The sequence below is a fragment of the Silene latifolia genome, chromosome 4 (genome assembly GCF_048544455.1).
Source record: "Silene latifolia isolate original U9 population chromosome 4, ASM4854445v1, whole genome shotgun sequence".
Taxonomy (NCBI): domain Eukaryota; kingdom Viridiplantae; phylum Streptophyta; class Magnoliopsida; order Caryophyllales; family Caryophyllaceae; genus Silene; species Silene latifolia.
Genome location: NC_133529.1, coordinates 11,121,509 through 11,139,219, shown reverse-complemented (window position 1 = coordinate 11,139,219; position 17,711 = coordinate 11,121,509).

Sequence of the window (17,711 nt, the reverse complement as noted above, 5' to 3'; positions counted from 1 at the left end):
AATATTGTATAGATTTTCCGTGAAAATCACGTGACTTTTCTAGCTCGTCATTAATAATTATTTGCTCACGTAATTTTTTTTATTTTCTTATAGTGTCTTGATACTTACATCATTCTTTATTGTTTATTTGTTATTGCATCATGTTTATATTATTCTTATTTGTTATCTATAGCCAAATGATATTGTATTTATTCGACATTTAAATGATATTTTTTTCTAGTTTATAACTTTATTAAAATGATGATATCATAAAAATAGTAAGTAACATCAACCATAGTTATATTTTATGTTTGAAAATAATAATTATATTGAAAAATTAAACTATTCTTCACTCATTTTCACTTAACCGTTGTAACATTTAATCAAATAAAAAAAATTAAATGAGATGGATATAATAGATCGAGATAAAAAAACATCGATATTACTGCAATATTCTCACTTCAAAAATTCAAAAATAAAAAAATATGTTACTATTTGATAGTCAAAGTACGAGCAAAATATAAATTTTATTCAATACATATGTAATATGTTGTTAATCCCAACAAATTAACTACACATTATTAATTAATGAATACATTAAAAAAAAAATCCCGAAACATTACATTGTTCTTAAGAATGTGTGAGACAAAAAAGTTAAGGGTACAATTTGGTCAAGCTAGAGTTTCATTCACCAAAGTTGGACATTCTATCGCCACAATGGATGGTGATATATATATTCGATCATCGATCATCAATAATCTCAAGTGTCATCATCAACATTCGACAACACCAAAAACGAACAATACGATATAAATGCTTGTTAATTATACATTCTCTTTTCTTCTATTTTTCTCTTATCTCTTCATTTCTCGTTTATTTCACCACAAAAGAAAGATAGTTTTTTTTTAAAAAAAAAAGTTCAATCAAATGAAAACAAATAGGTAAGCTAGATTCTCTTCTACTAATCTTATTTTATAGGTAAATTTTTTGATGGTTTCATAATTATGGAATATGAAAAGTTTGGTATTAAAGAGGAATAAATTGTAATTATGAAATAGAGTAATGTTTGGAAGATGAAAGTTTACGTAGGATAAATAATTATAATATATTGATTACTAATTTGTCTTTTTGTATTTTGTCTTTAATTTATTTTTTCATTAATTTTTGATCTAGCATATAATTGTAACTACTCAATCTAGCATTTTTATGTTATTGTATAACTTGTATTACGTCACGTGTCTTTCTATTAGCTACTCAATCTAGGCTTTTTGTATTATTGTATAGATTTCGAAAAAACAATTAATTTGGAATAAATTTTAAAGGATAATTAAACAATAAAACTGGAATGGAGAATGTCTCGTTTAAATTCACCATGAACACAAAATTATAAATATAATTATTTTAGTTTACTTACTAAATATATTGCTAAACAATGCAATTTGTGTTTTTTTTTTTTTATAAAACCTTATCCTTTACGTGAAATAATTTCATGAACTAAATACATGGTATTACTACCCTTTTAAAATTCTATTATTAGTCTATAATTTCAGTTAAGTATTTACAAAATTTGTATGTAAATTACTTAAATTAAATAAATATTTATTTTCCAAATATTTTATATTTTCCTAAGAAAATATTTTATATGATCTTTAATACTCATTTGTTGATTAATTAGTTCTGTAAAACATCTTCTATATACAACAAAGTTATGGTATATTATTGTTTTTTTTTCTAGGAATAACAATAGTGAATTAATGTCTTTCTAGTAAAAAAAAACGTTTTATTACCTTATAAAAAAAAAAACAATAGTGAATTAGTGACAATACAATTTTTTTTAACTTCATTTATTCTTTTTCGTTCTTAATTTCTTATATATTCAGTTTTTTTATTTCGAATACATATAATACTACTTCATATGAAATATCTTGAAATTATTAACTTATAGTTAATGCGTATTTTTTTATTATAGTTTTTTTTAGTTAATTAAATTTAAAACTAATGGAATATGGATGGATTTTTAAAGAAAATAAGTGAATTAAATTAATGCAATATAATAAAAAATTGGTAATGCATGTCATATTAGTTTGCCAAGTCATATTGTTATTGTGTATGTGGCTTTTTTTCATCCTATGTGGCATTGTCTATGTGGTATTTTTAGGCTAGCCTTTTAATAGTATTTTATAGATGTAATGTAACATCCTTATTATTATCTATAATAAGTTGTATAATTCTCATATTCCTCAATTCATTAATTCTCCCTTTTATTTTAGTTTAACTATTGCATATAACATACATTAATTTTAAGACAAGTTTTATTAATGTTAACATTAGAAGGAAAAATATATGGCATTTGTTTGGAAATAAATGTCTCAAAAACAAGTTCTTTGGTCCGTTCTACCCAAGCGCACTCTAGTACTCATTGTCAAATTCAAAGTCTTTGTTGTAGTTACATCCCACATCGACAAAATGAATGAACTATATCACCTTTATATATGCACTAGGTCGTCTAACTCGTAAGGTCCGTGACCTTCCTATAAACTATCTGACTGGCCCAAAATTTTACATTCTCAGTTTTAATGTGGTTTGCATTTTGTCCCACATCGGTATTATATTATACAAGAAGCAACTGCACCACTACAATGAATGTTATGCTTTTAAGTTCGAGAATGTTTTGTCCCACATCGATATCATATATATATGATGCAACTGCACCATATAGACAAAACACCTTGTAAATTATGAATAAGGCATAAATAAAATCTTGGTTTTTCATTTTTTTGTGACAAATAAACCAAATCTTGGTGTTCCGGGTATGAATTCCGAAGCAGGTTTGTTTACCACGCTAGCTTTGTCGAATAATGCCTCTTCTAGCCTTGACTGCTCTCCTCGGCCTCTCCTGCGACAATGAGCAAACTGAGGGCTTGGCTTTGTGCCAAGCGTACTCGCTCCGACGCTCAAGTCAGTGAACTTACTGTGATTAAGTAGTATGTAGCTTGATTACGTGTATTGTAGAGAGATGAGAGAGATAATACCAATTTAAGTGGTCTTTAGGTTAGATTCTGGATCTCCTCCTCAATGAGGTTTGAGGAGTATTTATAGACTTTCACCTTTTGTCACGTAGTGGCCAAGTGGGCCAAGTGGCATAGCAGGTGGAAAGACTGATCTACCCTCGGCCGAGGGGCCTATGGCAGGCCGGCGAGCCTGGTTGACTCCATGCCGAGGGTTCTTGGATATGAGTACGCGGGTATGTGCCCCGGCTGGTAGGTTGCCATGCCGAGACCCATGCTGGCAGGCCGAAAGGCTGCATCGGCTGGGATGTCTAAGTCATTGGCTTGCTGTGGATATCTTTGACCTCGTTCAATATGTTGACTTGGTCAGCGGCACAGAATATGCCCCATCAATTTGCCCCCAGCGTAGTCTATGCCGTGGTATGGGCTCCGATGTATGCTGAGTGTATATTCTGTGCAAGTGAAAATTTTCTGCCCCGGCTTACTTCTGTATAGGCCGTACCGTATCCCCCCTCCACATGGATGTGTAATGGACATCAAAATGTGGAAGAGAAGGTGCTGCTGGCCGGCGGACCCAAGGTTGAGAGTGCCGGTGTATTTTTGATTGCCCCCGGCCGGTGCTGCCTAGCTTGGTTAGTCGTGTTACCGGCGGAGAAAAGATACTTTAGGAGTTTTGCTGAGGAAGGTGAATAGGCAAAGGGATATGAAGGGGCGTGTTGAAGACGCTTGGTTACTGTTGCTTTGATTGACATTCAACTGTTGCGTTGATTGACATTCCGTGTACGCATGCCTGACATGTGTCTCTTCGTTGATTGGCTGACGCTTCATGGGCTGCGTTTTGATTGGTCCTCCTTTATGGGCCTTTGCCTATAAATACCAGGTCTTTGAAGTGAAATTGGTTAACAATTTCATTCATTCTAAAAATTTTCTTCTTTTCCAAAATTCCAAGTTTTTTCCCTCTCTTCCGATCTTCAGAATTTTTACGTCGGCGTAGCACTTTTCTTCAAGGTAAACCAAAAAACCTTTTCAACTTTTTGTTTTGTTTAAGTAATTGTTGTGAACCATGTCTTCTACTGATGCCGGTCCAAGTACCCGTGCGCCGGGGGGTTCCCCGTCGCGTTTTGATGAGGAGGAAGCGGTAGCCGCAATTCCGTTAAGGTCGAGGGGCCCTAGGTCTCCTTCCCCTGAAGTTGACCCCAGAGTTCTGGAGCAGTGGGAGGATGATGACGATGTGGATGATGATGAGGAAAGGAATCCTTCCGGTGCGGAGAGGGCGACAGTCTTGCATCATTACGATGCCTGCACCATCGGCCCCAATCATGCTTGGACCGATGAGCTCGCCCATTGCTCGGCTCAATTTTTCAAGAGCACTTCTTTTTTGGCAAGGGGTACAACATTGTCATCCCTAGAGAGGGTCGACCGTCCTGTTGCCCTCCCCCGGGTCACATCGGCGTATATATGAGACACCTGGAGTATGGTCTCCGGTTTCCTCTTAATATTTACGTCTCTACCATAATACAAAGCGATGAACGTTGCGGTGGCGCGCTTCACCCGTTCGCCGTTAGGACTATAGTCGGCTTTGTGTGGCCGTGTCGCTTTAGGGGGTGATCCCAACGGTAAATTTATTCCGCCGGATGCATTTCCTTCGAATGAATGTTCAAGGCGGCCGGGGTGGTATAGCGTCCCGGCTGAGCCAGGCTATCTCACCGTGTCTAAGCTCTCCTCCTGCAAGGGCTGGAAAGAACGGTGGGTGTATGTCGAGGTCCCAGATGATTATCTGTTGCCTCGGTCCTTTGAGCATCGCGTCAACTTGCGGTGCGAGAGCAAAGGGGAGCGTGAGAAGATGATCCCCAAGGGCAAGAATAAAATGGAAGCCGCGAATGTCTATCTTAATGAGGACGAGAAGCAGGCACTGAAGCTTTTCGAGGTCGATGATGATGGGTTGCCGAAGGTTTGGTTGCCCCCGACGCAACTCATCTTGATGGACGAGCCGCTTTGCTATGTCGGCCTCATACCGGCCCTAGCACAGGGTGAGTGGGGTCGGTGTGAGGCCCATTTCTGCTTTAATGTTTTTCGTTGTTTGTATCTTGACATGCCCCTTCGTCTAAGTTTCACTTCGTTTCTTTTACAGAGCACTTTGGTCCCGTTCTGTCTGAGCAATTCCTTGAGAAGATGGGGCTGGATAAAGACGGAAACGTTACGGAGAAGAATCCGAAGGTCGATGTGAATGACCGCCGTCCGTCGCCTACTGACCTCCTGAAGGGCTTGGACGAGACGGCGGCCGTGCCAAGGTAGTCTGCTGCCTTGCCTCGCCGGGTCCGAAAAGCCAAGTCTAAGGCGGCGACGGTGTCAACCTCGATTCCCGCCTCCACCGTGGGTGGAGGTCGTTAATATTGTCGATGGAGAGGATTCCGATGCTGAGGGGTCTCCGCTTAGGCGTAAGAGGAAAAGATCTCCCCATGTCGCCGATGCTTCTGCTTCCGTCGCTCATGTTAATGCCAGCGCCGAGGAAACGGGTCAACCGGCCAAGAAGAGCAAGCCCTCCGGTACAGATCTAACTTGCGGCTCAGATTTAGCCGGCTCATTAGATATACCTGATGACCGGCTCTCTGGTATGTCCATGAACGTTGATGTGGACTCTTTGGTTGAATTTTTTGTAGATCAACCCGCGCGCATCTCCCAATTACCGAGCGGCGAGTTGAGAAGAGGCCTATGCAGACGGCGGGAAAAAATACCGACTCCGTACTCGCGTCGATATCCAACGACCGGCTCATAGCGGAGGGTACAAAGCTGAGCAAGAAGGTTGGGATTTGGTCCGATCTGGCCGGCTCTCGTATTAGGGAGCAAGAAAAGGCCTTGGCCGAGACGGGACCGTTGATAGAGCAGCTGAGGCTCGACGTTGTTGCCGCAAAGGGGGAGGCCGGGAAGGCTAAGCTTGACCTCCTTGCCGCACAAGCGCGGGTCGAGGAAACTAAGAAGCTGCTGTCGGCCGAGAAGGCCAAGTTAGAGGCTGCTGAATTTGCCGCCGCCAAGCTGAAGGAGGAACGGGACAGGTACAAGGGCGGCTACGACGTTGTTGTCGCCCAAAGGGAGGAGTCGAAAAGGGCGTATCGGCTCCAAGCAGAGTCGCATAGGGAGACTAGTGCTATCCTTGCCCAAAGGGAGAAGGATATTGAGACACTTCAAAGCACGATTCTCCCTCGCATGTGTGCTCGATCACGGGGACCCGACCAAGAAGCTTTCGGGAGGTGATAGATGAGGTCTATCCGGATGGCTCCTTTCTGTGGACAAAATTTGACGAGCTGTTCGATGATAGGCTTGAGGCCAAAGAGAAGGCTGCGGATATAAGGCCGCGAGGTCGCGAGGGCCAAGAAGGAGGAGGAGGCGACCGCTGCCGAGGCGACCCTTGCAGAGAAGGCCAAGGAGGAGTCCGCTAGACTGAAGGCAGCTGAGGATGCTAAGGCTGCTAAGAAAGCTGCGGCGGATAAGGCTGCCGAGGATGCGAAGGCTGCTAAGAAAGCTGCGGCGGATAAGGCAGCTGAGGATGCCAAGGCTGCCAAGAAAGCTGAGGATGCTAAGGCTGCCCAGATTGCATCTAAGCTGCTCACCGAGGGTAACGCTGCTGATGGCGGTAAGGGTAAGCAACAACGAGGCATAGGGAGACGGGCGGTCGTCACCGGCTCACCCGGCGTCTCGGATAGCCAATGGCTATTCGGGGCCAACTATTAAGCCTTTTCTCCCTGCCATCCTTTTGGCGCTTCAAAGAACCAGTCCGCAACCTTTTGCTTTACTTTTCTTTGTATTTTGTAAGACCTTGGTAGGTAGAGTCTTGGCTTATCCCAAAGGGGACGGCCGTCGTCTGTATTTCTCCTTCTTGTAACTTCGTTATCTTTTCCTTAATGAGATTCTGCTTGCTTTGCCTCTGGCTTGGCCGAGGCCTTTTGATTTATTCCTTCACTTGTCTTCTTGCGTTAATTAATTGAGCGCTTTTCGTTTTTACCTTTGGCTTTAGCCGAGGCAGTTAGAATGCGTATCTCAACTGTGTTTAACGTCTTTAAACTCGGTCTTAATTTGCCGAGGGTAGTTGCGTTAATTAATTGAGCGCTTTTTCGTCTTTACCTTCGGCTTGGCCGAGGCAGTTAGAATGCGTATCTCAACTGTGTTTAACGTCTTTAAACTCGGTCTTAATTTGCCGAGGGCAGTCGCGTTTCACTCGTCTCTTCCCGGCCAGTTACCGGGGCAACGGAGTTTACGTTTTGACCGCCGTTGAACATATGTTAGCATATCGGCTCGTCCCCCCGTCACTCCCGCTAAAGGCCGAGATGATCGAGGTTTTGCTCTGTCTCACTTTGTACATATGTTAGTATGCCTTCTGATTGGGGTGGATTAACACTTTGATGAAAAACTTGGATGACTCCTCATTAGATATGAATATGCATTGGGGTGCCAACAATTGTTTTGGGCAACTCCGCTGTTATACAAAGTATTTTCTGAGATTGTCGGTGTTCCAATGGCTCATCAAAGGTACATCTCCCATGTCCGTCAGCCGGTATGTACCTGGCCTCATTTCTTCAACCACCTTGTAGGGACCCTCCCAGTTGGCCGTCAACTTGCCATGGATGTTTCCTTTGTTGGTGGCAGCTGACTTCCTTAGGACCAGATCTCCTACTTTTAAGTCCCTTTTGTGGACTCTTCGGTTGTAGGCCCTCTTCATTCGGCTCTGATATACTGCTAAGTTAAGGCGTGCTGTATCTCGGCTTTCTTCGACCAGGTCCAGGGAGGTTTTTAGGCCTTCCTCGTTTTCATCTGGGTCAAAAGTGGCCGTTCTGAATGTTGGCACCGTTGCTTCAATCGGCAGGATCGCCGGACCGTAGACTAGGTGAAAAGGACTGTACCCCGTTGCTTCTTTCTCCGTGGTCCGGAGGGACCATAGTACGCCGGGTAGCTCATCGGCCCATCTTCCCTTGAGGTCTTCAACTGTCTTCTTCAAGCCGTTGAGGATCGTTTTATTGGCTGCCTCCGCCTGTCCGTTGCTCTGGGGGTGGCAGACGGAGGAGTATGCAAATTTGATGCCGAGTTCTTCCAACCAGCTCATTATTGTGTCACTCCAAAATTCTCGGCCGTGGTCGAACACCATGACTTGGGGTAACCCAAAGCGAGTTATGACATTTTCCCAGATCACCTTTCTTACGGCCGCCGCAGTTTTCGCAGACACTGCCACGGCCTCAACCCATTTGGTGAAGTAGTCGACGGCGACGATTAGGAACTTTCTTCCTCCGGATGCCGTTGGAAATGGCCCTAGTAGATCCATTCCCCACTGTGCAAAGGGAAGGGGATTAAGCACTGGTTGCAGGTCTCGGGAAGGTGCGTGTATCACCGGAGCGTGCATCCGATACCAAGTTGCATTTTCCGGTTTTGTTTCGGAATCTTCAAGCATGGTGGGCCGGAAGTAGCCGGCTCGGAGAGCTTTGTGGGCTAGTGTTCTTGCCCCCATGTGATGACCACAGATGCCTTCGTGTATTTCACGCATTAGTTCGCATCGCCAGACCGACACACTTCAGAGTGGCCTTGTCACGGACCTCCTGTATAACTCTCCTTCAAACACCAAGTACCTTGCTGCGATCCTCTTTATCTTTTGCGAGAGATTGCGGTCTTCCGGTAGCTCATGTGTCAGTTTATACCTCTTTATCGGAGTCATCCATGTCGTCTCGGCTTCCACGTCGCACACCATGCCGATGGTTTCGTCAATGCTTTTAGCGTTCTCGATGTCCACCAAAGACGGTTCGGCTGATATCCTTTATGGTTGAACGCCAGCTTTGAGAGAGCGTCGGCCGGTTGTTCTCGGACACAGGGATGTGTCGCATTTTGAATGACTTCAATTTTGAGGTCTCGGCTTTTACCTTTTCCGGGTATCTTACCATCCCATCGTCCCCGAGCCAGTACTCTCCTTCGTATTGGTTAGTCACCAAGAGAGAGTCTCGTTTTCAAAATGATGTGTTACGCCCGCGGCTCGGCTAACTCAACTCCGGTTATCACTGCCTCATATTCGGATTCGTTGTTTGAGGTCGAGAAGGTAAACTTCAAAGCGTACTCGAACTCGTCCCCGTTTGGGCTGATGATAAGGATGCCGGCTCCTGAGCCGTTCGCTGTGGAGGATCCATCGGTATATACCTCCCACATGCCGGGACACGATTCTTCCTGATACGTGCACTCGGCCAAGAAGTCCGCCAGCGCTTTGCCCCTTTATCGAAGGCCTCGGTTTGTATTGAATGCGAAGCCGGATAGCTCCACCGCCCATTTGATAAGCCTCGCCCGATCGTTCGAATTTTTCCAATGCTTTTTCCAACGGCTGGTCGGTTAAGACCGTCATGGGATGTGCGTCGAAGTAGGGTTTCAACTTCCTTGCGGCAAACAACCACGGCAAAGGTCGCTTTTTCAATCGGCGGGTAGTTTCTCTCGGCGGGCAACAAATGTATGGTGATAAAGTAGATTGGTCTTCTTGCTTGTTTTCTTCTCGACGATCACGAAGATCGACCGTGGCCGAGGTTACTTGCTAAGTATAGATATAGCGTTTCCCCGTCGGTCCGGACGGGTCGGGAGAGTTTGCGAGATGGGCCTTGATTGTTTGAAAGTCGTGCTTTGTTCCTCCCCCAAAAAAAGTCTTTATTCCCCTTCAACACTTTGAAGAAAGGGGTGCTCTTGTCGGCTGACCGAGAGATAAAACGGGCAAGGGCCGCCATCCTTCCGGTCAGTATCATAACCTCTTTGCGGTTCCTCGGCTCCGGCAGTTTGAGAATTGCTTGGACTTTTTCTGGATTGGCATCAATTCCCCTGGCGCTAACAAGCACGCCGAGGAATTTGCCGGCCCGGACACCGAAGTTGCACTTTGTTGGGTTAAGCTTCATCTTGTATTTCCTTAGTGAACAAAATGTCTCGTGTAAATCGGCTAGGTGCTCGCCGTCGGACTTGCTCTTGACAATAGCATCGTCGACGTAGGCCTCAATGTTTCGCCCTTTTTGATTTTGGAATATTTTGTCCACCAGTCTTGTGTAAGTCGCGCCGGCATTTTTCAAACCAAACGGCATCATTTTGTACATGTAGGTGCCGTGTATGGTGATGAATGCGCATTTAGGCATGTCTTCCTCCGCCATGAATACCTGATGGTATCCTGAAAAGGCGTCGAGCAGCTCGGATTGTGTAGCCTGCCGTTGCGTCTATTAGGCTATCTATCCGAGGCAAGGGGTAGCAATCTTTCGGGCATGCTTTATTAAGTTGCGTAAAATCAACACACATCCTCCACCCCCCTGATGACTTTTTAACCATTACAACATTAGCTAGCCATTCAGGGTATGTACAAAGGATGATAAAGCCTGCACCTAACAACTTATCAACCTCGGCCTTGATGGCATCTTCCTTTTCGGCCGAGGAGTTTCTCACCCTCTGCTTCACAGGGCGAGCGCCGGGGAGTACGTTCAGCTTGTGAACGATGACTTCTCGGCTTACACCTGGCATCTCGGCGGCTGAGTACGCAAAGACGTCTTTGTTCCTTCTCGGCAGTCTAGGAGATCGGCCCTGAATTTTGTTCCAGGCCGACACCGAAGCGATCACGGTGCGTCCCGGATCAATCTCTATCTGTTCGGTCTCAGCCCCTTCGACCATGGCGACGTGGTTGGTGCTCATCGGTTCGTCCTCCTGTCTTAAGGACGGGTTCTTCCCTTTTTCCTCTTTCTTTGCCACTTTGAAGGATTGCATGTTGCATCCTCTGGCCGATATTTGGACGTTGACCACCTCGTCTTTTTCGTTCTTTGAGACGAGTTTATGAACTTCCCCGCGGTCCGAGACATACATCAGTGTCAGGGCCCGGATGGACATTACAGCATCGACCTCACTCAGGGTGACACGACCGATGAGAACGTTGTATGCGGATGAGCCGTCGATGACCACGAACTCGGACATCACATTCTTGGCGCGTCGGACCGGCCGAACATCACGGTAACTTGATAGACCCCCGGGGGACCAATCCCCCCCGAGAAGTCTGACAATGGGTTGGTGCATGGGCTAAGGTCCGCAATTTTCGTGCCGAGCCCCGAAAGCACTCCCTGAACATGATGTTCGTGTAAGCACCCGTGTCAATCAGGCATCTCATGACCAGGTGGTTGGCTATGTCTAAGTGGACTACGAGTGGGTCGCTATGCGGGGCGATGATTCCTTCGTAGTCCTTCTTCCCAATAGTTATGTTCGGGATATTGGAAGCGCGGGCCGCCAGAGTGGGCACGAAGTTGGCGGCTTTGTCGATTCGTTCGAGTGCCGTTTGTGCCGTGAGCGGATCCGCCGTTCTCGTTTCCCCCGATGACAACATGAATTGTTCCTATCCGTTCAAAGACGGATTTTTTATCCGAGCCACCGGTGTTAGGCTTTTGGCCCCGGCAATATACTTGCCGAGGCTCCTTTCGGATCGGCTCTTCAATGGCATTCTTCAAATGCCGGCATCGTTGGTTAAGTGACCGGTGTGGCGTGGTACTCACGATACGGGCTCGTGTCACCGTCCCCCTAGGTTTGGGGGCCTTTCCCACTTCGCCCCTCGTTTACGCTCGGGGAGAAGACCTCGGCGGCCGATACGACCAAGGGGGTGTGATCTTTGTACTTCTTATGGTAGTACGGACTGAACTCCCGCGTCCGGCCCGGTTCGCTTCCGGCGGGCCTGTCGGTCCGCGACCTATTATTGTCACGGCGCCCTTCATCCGGCTTGTCCTCCCGGTTGCTCTTTCTTTCTGAGTGCCCGGCCTCGCCGTGGCCTACCCAAATTTTGTGATAGTCTTCGACCTTAATGGCCTGGTCGGCCAATTTCCTGGCGGACTCAAGGCTCAGGCCACCGCACTTGATGAGCTCGTTTTTCAAGTCCCCTGCCGGGGAGGCCTTTCATCGGTCGAAGGCCGCTAGTTCGTTGTTCGGCTCCCTAATCTGCCGAACCACGGCATCGAACCTCTTCACATAGCTTCGGAGTGACTCGCCTCCCTCCTGCCTGATGGTCAGGAGATCCGATGTCTCAACGGCTCTCCTTTTATTGGTGGAGTACTGGGCCAAAAACGCGTCTCTTAGGTCGGAATAGGAGTATACCGACCCATCGGGTAGCCCCTTGTACCAGCTTTGCGCCATTCCAACCAAGGTCGTTGGGAAAATTCGGCACCAGACCTCGTCAGGTTGCTCCCACACCGACATGTGAGACTCGAAAGCCTCGGCGTGATCGGTTGGGTCGCCCTCTCCTTTGTATGATATAGACGGTAGCTTTAGCTTTGGCGGCACTTGGGTTTCTAGGACGTAGGCACTGAGGGGCTGTCTGACCACGTGTCTAATGACACGCGGCGATCGGCTCCTCGCATCCCTAGTCCGGCCCCTCTCCCCGTGGCGGGAAGGGCTTCTTCTCCGACTCTGGTGAGTCGGACTCCTTCTTCGACTCTGGTGAGTCGGACTCCTTCTCCGACTCTGGTGAGTCGGACTCCTTTCGCTCGTCTGGGGCATGCCTCGTGGGCGTCGCGGCGACATCGTCCTTCCGCGAGTGCGGGAAGGGCTTAGTTCTACCACTGACACTCTGGGCTCCCCCGGCGTCTTGGTAGGCTCAGCCTCTCTTAGTGCTTCGTTCAGGTTTCTCGGAGTCACCTTTTGGGCCCTAGCTTCCTGGACGGGTCCCGCCGCTCTTGTCGGTGTGACAGTGTGAGCCGGCGCGACAATCGAGTCCGGGAGCGCCGGCTTTCTTTGCATCAACCACACGCCCCATGACGGTGACACTGGTCGGCGGACAATGCGTATCGGCATTATTGGCATCCCGAACTCCGGTTGAATTATCCGGGCCGGTGGAGGGCGCACAACCTCCGAACTGTGGACGGTGTCATCTGGGTGGAGGGGCTCTTCGGTTACGAACACCTCTTGTTCTTTTGACATCTTCTTGGCTTTTTGGGTGGGTTTTTTGTTTTGGTTTGGGAATGACTAGCTTCTAGTATCTAACTTCCCCACAGACGGCGCCAATTGTTCCGGGTATGAATTCCGAAGCAGGTTTGTTTACCACGCTAGCTTTGTCGAATAATGCCTCTTCTAGCCTTGACTGCTCTCCTCGGCCTCTCCTGCGACAATGAGCAAACTGAGGGCTTGGCTTTGTGCCAAGCGTACTCGCTCCGACGCTCAAGTCAGTGAACTTACTGTGATTAAGTAGTATGTAGCTTGATTACGTGTATTGTAGAGAGATGAGAGAGATAATACCAATTTAAGTGGTCTTTAGGTTAGATTCTGGATCTCCTCCTCAATGAGGTTTGAGGAGTATTTATAGACTTTCACCTTTTGTCACGTAGTGGCCAAGTGGGCCAAGTGGCATAGCAGGTGGAAAGACTGATCTACCCTCGGCCGAGGGGCCTATGGCAGGCCGGCGAGCCTGGTTGACTCCATGCCGAGGGTTCTTGGATATGAGTACGCGGGTATGTGCCCCGGCTGGTAGGTTGCCATGCCGAGACCCATGCTGGCAGGCCGAAAGGCTGCATCGGCTGGGATGTCTAAGTCATTGGCTTGCTGTGGATATCTTTGACCTCGTTCAATATGTTGACTTGGTCAGCGGCACAGAATATGCCCCATCACTTGGTTATCTAAAAGTGTGGGGATGTTTAGGAAAAATAGGTCTTCCAGATTTTCAAAGAAATAAAATTGGACCAAAGATCGTGATGGTTTGTTATTGGGTACGCGTTTAATTTTATTACTGATTTTTTAGTAGAGAAAGAATGTTTGAACGAGCATGATGTAAAGATCGTGATGGTTGGTTATTGAGTACGCATTTATTTTTATTACTGATATTTTAGTTGAGAAAGAATGTTTGAACGAGCATGATGTAAATGTTTTTGTGCTAGAAAATCATCCTAGGACATATAAGGAAGCAAGAAGATCCTAGGACATATAAGGAAGCAATAAGTTCTATTGATTATAACTTTTGAGTCAAGGCAATAAACAGTGAAATAGAAACCACGGTGAATAAAAACATGTGACTGCTAACCGAACCACCTAGGGGTAGTAAACCTTCGAGCAACAAATAGATCTTCAAAAATGAACTTAAACCTAATGGCACAATTGGTAAATATAAGGCAATATTGGTAGCGTATGGAAACCGTCAAACAAAAGGGGTATTTTTTTTATATACTTGTTCTCTTGTAACTAAAATTGCTACGATAAGAAGCTTAACTGCCCTTGCATCTATTCATGATTTAATTGGGCATCAAATGGATGTGAAAACTGCATTTCCAAATGGGAATTAAATGAAGAAATCTATATGAAACAAAACGAAGCTCGCGGTGTTCAAGGGTGGGAACATAAGGTATGTAAACTTGTGAAATCTTTGTATAGATTAAAAAATTATCAAAGCTCGTGTTTTGATATGAAAGATTTAGGTGAGGCTAATGTAATTCTTGGAAATGAGATCACCAGGACCAGAAATGAATTGTGTCTGTGTCTGGATCAGTCACAGTCTGTTGAATTTTTTTAAAAAAAATTAAAATTTTGTAAAGCCTTCATATGATCCTAGCTAGTATTCATTTAAACAAAAATAAAGGTGATACTCTATCCCAAGAAGAGTACGCTAAAATGTTCTATTCTACTGTAATGTTTAGCTAAGTCAAAAGCGAAACTTGGAAGTGAACGAGATTCGTTGCACTAGATGAGGGTCGAACCACGAGCACGAAGATTACTAATTGTTACTTCGTATATTCTAATGTTTAGCTAAGTCAAACGAAACTTGGATGAATGATTATTTAAATGAACCATGCTAACTACTAAGTAATGAAGTAAATTAGTGTAAATGCTACGATGAGAAGACAAGATAATAAAATACGGTTTTACTCAAATATATTAAAGACTAGGGTACGAATTAACCACCAACAATCATAATTAACCATCTAATTTCGTCAACTAGTCGTCAAGGGTAGTCAAAGTGGGTGGAAACGCCTCTAGGTCGCCTATTAACTCCATCCCGAACTTGTAATAGGACACTAGTAATATCGACTCACCTCCCTCTCGGGTTCGTAAATCGATTCCCTAATTGTAAGCTAAAGATTCGCCTATTAAGTAAGAGCACCCTCCTTGAGTTCTCTCTCTCTCGAGTTCAATTGAAGTCGACAAATAGACTAAAAGGGGTAGTGTAAAACCCCCATACACCAAGGTGCCTTACCAAGATCACCTAATGCATGAGAATGCTACCATCTCGGTTACCCGAGGCATAGTAATCAAAAGTTGTAGATACCTCATTTCTGCACCTCCCGCCATCCACCTAGTGATGATTGGGCCGCATGTTTGGTACACGGAACGATTTATGACAGTCCGTAAGTTTATCGCCAAGTGATAGCTCAAATATTTGTGTCTACCCCTTGGTCGTCATCTACGCGCCAATACGGTCGTTTTGATAATAATTAGAGTTCATTTGGAGTCCGGGTCAAAAACCGCTTCATTTTCTAAGAAACCCTTAAAAATGCGAGTCGAAATATTCCGGATATTTATTCCATAAATTAATTTTATATCTTTTGGTAAAATATATCCCGAAAATCTTATTTTAAAGAATAAGGAAGTAGAGATCCACCGCAATTCCATAAAAGAAACGCATAATTCTTTTTTCCGCAGGAGGAAACCTCTGGGGAAATAACGCAGCTGCTGCGCCTCTTCCCCAGCCATTTTCTGCCAGTTTTCAGATTTTTTTCGAGATTTCTTTCCAAAGTTTGAGTCATTCCATAACTCTCCATATTTTTTAATATAAATAGGGACCTTCATTCCACACGCGAGTGTCCGCCGTTCTCTTCTCCCTTTGCATTCTAAGACCGTGCTCTAAGCCTCTAAGCATTCGACGCCTACGTGCTTGATCAATCGACCAAGTAAACTCAGATCATTCTGAGTTCCAGTCACGTTGCATGACCGACCAATTTGACCACTACACATCAATCAATTTAATCTAAATCCTCTAACGAGAGCACTTTCTACATACATTCGAGTTGAGCAATCACTATACGTTAACTTAGTTAATCTTGTTTCGTCAAACATGTAAGTCTGAGGGTGTAAATCCCATCTTTTATTGTATTTTTATTTATTGTACCAATTAATGTAAGATTTACGTCAAAAGCATGCTTAAAACCGATTTCTAAAACCCTATTATTAAACTTTTTTTACGGATCAGCAGTAAACTGACCTAGAGAAGGAACGCGGCATCTGTTGCGCCTCTTTCAGAGGCTGCCGCAGTTCATGCTTTTCTTCTTCTTCCTCGGTTCTCTGCTAGTTCGTTCCCTTTTGTTTTCTTTTCTTATTTTCTCCCCTTTTCTTCATACATAATATTTTTTTGTTCGTTCTTAATAATTATCATGTTTTATTTTCGGTTTAAATCCCTTATAATCGATATTTGCGGGTTTTCGCCATCAAATCAAAACCCGGATTTTTAGAGACTCGATTTGTTCATATCAAGTTTCTGGGATTCGTCCTTTGTATATATTTTTATCGTTTATTTCCAGTTTATCACGTCTTTCAAAATCGTTCCCGTCTTTGTAATTAACCTAATTAGTTATAATTCGTTTACAATTCGTTTCGATCCGTTTTAATTCGTTTTATCGCTTTTATGACGGTTTTCATATGTTATTACCATGTTAAATCACTTTCACCCAAGTCAAAAATCGATAATCAATCATTAAATTCACAAACGAACATTAACAACCCGCAGTTCTGACTTCACAGCCAGAACTCACCTCAGGAACAGACGCAGTAACCACTGCGCCTCTTCCAAGGGACGCATCATGTCTATCAGTTGTTCCTGCAGCCCTACTTAGACCTGCTTCCTACATTAAAATACAAATATATATACTTCTTAACCTACTTACAAGCTAAGACCTAGTTCTTAATTTTGTTGTTTTATCAGTTGTTCCTGCAACCCCCCCTTAACCTACTTAACATCACGTATTTTTATTATATCCTTACATCATAATTTTATTTTGATAATAGTTATAAATATATTTATGATTAAAACCGGAAAAATATATACCACTTGGCCACTTTAAAAGAAAATAATAAAATTAAAATTAGCTCTAAAATATATTAAGTGTGATCTCTTATTTGTAGAGAACAAAAAATTATGATTAACAAAATATTTTTTAAATTCTGTAAATAGGTAAATTAAGTTAATAATCATTTTAAAACCAAAAAAACTTTGATAGTTTAAAGAAAATTTCCCGCCAATTAAAGATTGCCATGTGGCAACTTTTTTTGCTCATGTAAGCTTAGCACACTATTGTAGAAAAAAGAAAAACCGACAAAAATGAAAGAGTCATCCAAACAAAGTAAAAATCTGTAAAGAAGATCCATAACCATTTTTTCCAATCTCGTGCATTGTTATTGATACGTGAGTATGTCATCCTCCTATAATATTAATACAAAAACACAAAAAAAAATAATAAGATTCTAATTAATTCAAAACATAATAAAAATAAAAACCTTCTCTATTATACCTTACCTACCAATTTTTTGAATAAAGTTGAAAATTCATTCTTCTGCAATATTAATACAAACACAAAAAATAATAACAAAATAATTTACTTTTCTATGTATACTTTAGGTGCTATTTTTTGAATAAAATTGAAAATTAAGGCGAATATAATAGTTATATATGAAAAATTCTATTCTATTACTAATTCTCTCAAAATTTTATGAATGAAAGGGAAATAA